Below are 3,839 nucleotides of genomic sequence, written 5' to 3' on the forward strand. Positions count from 1 at the left end.
TGTATTTCTCATCAAAACCCATGGAGATGAGAAGGAAGAGGCATAATATTTTTCAAGGGCTGAAAGGAAATAACTGTTTGGCCAACCCTCTGGCCTAGTGGTTAAGGGAGCCAGATTCCACATGGCTGACCATGTGGTTCAAATTCCAGCCCCAGTGGCTTGAAAAATATATGTGTGTGTATGTGTGCCTAAAGTCCTGACAGAATGAAGAAATGGAGGAAAAGGGATGCCAGCATGACCACACCCCATTGGGGAATGCTGCCCCGAGCCCCCACCCCATCTGTCTCTCTCTCTCTGGCAAGCACATGTACACTCTGGCAATTAAACGAAAAAGATAAAAGAACTCCCAACCCAGAATTCTGCTGGGTTGTTAGAAAAGTTATGATGTAATTTTTCTATGTTTTTCTATGCAAAAATGTGTCATGACTTTTCCAATGATCCAATATATCCAGAGGAAACATCCTTCATGAATAAAGGGAACATAAGGATGGTCTTTGAGAAAGGAAAACTAAGAAAAAATATGTTGCCAGCATACCTACTCTAAAGAAGAATAGCTAAAGGGGATGGCCATGCTGTAATTCCCTCTTCTTCATTTTCTTCTTGGGATTTTGAGCACACATGCACACCTGTGGGGTCCAAACACTTTAACCACCATATCACCACTGGCTGACCCAAATACATAGGGTTTCTATGCTTCACTCGCACTGGTAAATGCCAATACTAGTAGCCTGTAGTATATCATGTATGTATAATATCTATTCAGAGCAACCACTAAAAATACAATACAAAGAGATGCAATTAAAAAACATTACATACATATGGGGCTAGCCAGGTAGATTGGTGGTTAAGACGGCTGGATCCTACATAGCTGACAGTGGCACAGTTTAAGTCCTGGACCTGATAGCTTGAAAACATACTGGGTGTGTGTGTTTGTGTACATGCCCAAAATCCTAAGAGAAGAGTGGAGGAGAAGGGATTGTAGCATGGGAATCCTCCCCAGGGCTGATTTCTTACTTTCCCTCTGTCTCTCTGTCTCTCTCTAGTGAATGTATATGCCCTATAAGGAAAAACACACACACACATACACACACATTACAGATAAATGAAAATGGAATCTAAACAAAGGTACAGGTCACCTATGGTAAAGGATGGAGAAGAAAACAGAGAAACAAAGAACAGAGGGAACAAACAGAAAACAAAAACAAAACGGCAGTGTTAAGCCCCAACATATCAAAATTACATTGACTGTTAAGTGTTCTAACTTCATCAATTAAAAGGCCCATCTATGGTGGTGCAGCAGTAATGCACTGCTCTGTGATGCTGGAGCTATATGGAAGCCTGCAGTTTGGTTTCCAAGTTGACTTGTACATGCCAGGTGTGTGCATGCATGCTTGTGATTATGGCTGGTTGGGAAGGCTGGGGGGAAGATCACAACGTGAAGTGCTGTCGAGGGTGCCTATTTTTCTCTCTCTCATGAAAAGAAAGATGGAAAGAAACTTAAAAAAATTTTTAACAAGGACTGGCAGAGTAGCTTTAAAAGTGAATTACCTCGGGGCCAGCAGATGGCATAGCAGTTATGTCACTGAACTCCCACATGGCTGACTGTGGTTTGAGTCCCAGACCCAGTGGCTTGTGCATGTGTGCCCAAGATCCCAGGAGGGGAATGGAAAAGAAGGGATTGCATTGTGGCCATCCCCCAGGGGGGTGATTTCTCACTTTCTGTCTCTGTCTCTATGTCTCTGGTGAGTGCATGCACTTTATAGCAAAAATCTTTCTAAAAAAAAGAAGACCTAACTCTGTACTGTTTATAAAAACTCACTCTGATTATGATAAAAGTAGGTTGAAATTAAGAGGATAGGATAAGATATATCATGTGGCTATATTGATGTTAGATAAAGAAGACTTCAGAGAAAATACAATTACCATGGACAATGAGAGACATTTACATAATGGTCTTTTTGGTAGACCAGGAAGATAAAGCAATCCTAAACATGTACGCATCAAATGGCAGAGCTTCAAAATACATTAAGCAAAAATGGATCTGTATGGAGAAACGTATGCATCCACAATTACTGTTGGAGACTTCAACATTTCTCTCTCAGCAACTGATGGAATAACCAGACAAAAAATGAGCAAGAGTATAGAGGAACTCAACACTACTATGAACTAACAAGATGTAACTGACATTTGCAGACACTCCACCGAATAGCAGATTACACATGATTTTTGAGCACTCACAGAGCATGTACCAAGATAGGTCATAACCTGGGTCATAGGACAAACCTTAAGAAACTGAAAAGAATTGAAATTACACAGTAGTGTATTTTCTAGCTACAATGGTATCAGTGGAGATATTATAAGCCTCTTGAAAAAAAGCTCAAGGTCCAGATGGTCTCACTGAAGAATTCTACTAAAATGGACAATTAACCCCAATTCCACACTATCTGTTGCAGAAAACAGAAGAAGAGAGAATACTTTTGAACTCATTTTATAAGACAAGTATTGAGCCCTGATGCCAAATGCAGATGACAGTACAAAAATGAAAACTACAGGCAATCCTTCATGAATCTAGGTATAAAAATCCTTTAAAAATTAGTAAATAGGGACCAGCAGTTAGCGTAATGGCTATGTCGCTGGACTCCCACGTAGTCGACCGCGGTTCGCGTCCTGGACCGGGTGGCTTAAAACTCACGCCGGGCGCGTGTGCGTGCGTGCCCAAGATCCCGAGAGGAGAATGGAGGAGAAGGGACTGCGGTGTGGCCATCCCCCCTGGGGGGGTGATTTCTCGCTTTCTGTCTCTATGTCTCTCGCTGCCTGTCTGGCGAGTGCATGCACCCTATAGCGAAAACCTCTCAAAAAATATATATATAAAAAATTAGTAAATAGAATTTAACAGTGTGTAAGAAATGAGTGCATATATGAGTACATAAGATCCCAGGAGGAGAATGGAGGAGAACAGATTAAAAGCTGATTTAATATTTGAAAATCAATTAATCCACCATATCAAAAGGCTAAAAAGAAAAAAATCTTATATATCAATATTAATATCAATTGATGCAGAAACATCATTAAACAAAATTCAGCACCCCTTCATGATAAAAATTCTCAAAAAACTAGGACCATAGAGGAGCACTGACTCAATTTGCTAAGAAAAATCTTCACAGACCTATGCCTGTAAGAATCTAGCTAACATCGTACTTAATGGTGAATGTTTTCCTTCTGAGTCCTGGAAGAAAGCAAGAATGTCTGATCTTGCCATGTTTATTCAACATAGTACAGGAAGCTCACAGTACAGGAAGTTCTAGTCAGTGCAATAAAGCAAGAAAAGGAAATAAAAAGCATATAGACCTAGCCACGGTTGTGTAGGGGTAGGGTGCCACTATGCGATACTGGAACCATATGCAGAGACCCTAAGTTTCTGTTCCCAGGTTGGACAGAACATGTGAGGCCCACTCATGAGTGTGCCTGTGATCTCAGCTGCCTGGAAGGTTAGGAGGAGGACTATACTATGGCAAGATTCTGTCAAGCATCCTTATCTCATTCTCTTTAGCTTCTCTCTGTTTCATGAAAGAAATAAACTTAAAAAAAATCAGAAAAGAAGAAATAAAACTGTCTCTATTTTCATGTAAATAATAGTCTCTGTAGAAAATTCAATATATAAAAATATATAAAAGTAATGAATGAGTATGTTTCCACTTAATATATACTGAGTGTCCACACGCTATAACTGAAGCTGACGGGCTAAAGGATGTACAAACATAAGAGATGGGTGTGAATGCCAGATGTGGTGTGTGTGGAGGAGTGGGGCCTAAGGAAGGACATTTGGAGGAGGAATATGG

This window comes from Tupaia chinensis, unplaced genomic scaffold (assembly GCF_000334495.1).
Source record: "Tupaia chinensis unplaced genomic scaffold, TupChi_1.0 Scaffold145304_1, whole genome shotgun sequence".
In the NCBI taxonomy this organism is placed as follows: domain Eukaryota; kingdom Metazoa; phylum Chordata; class Mammalia; order Scandentia; family Tupaiidae; genus Tupaia; species Tupaia belangeri.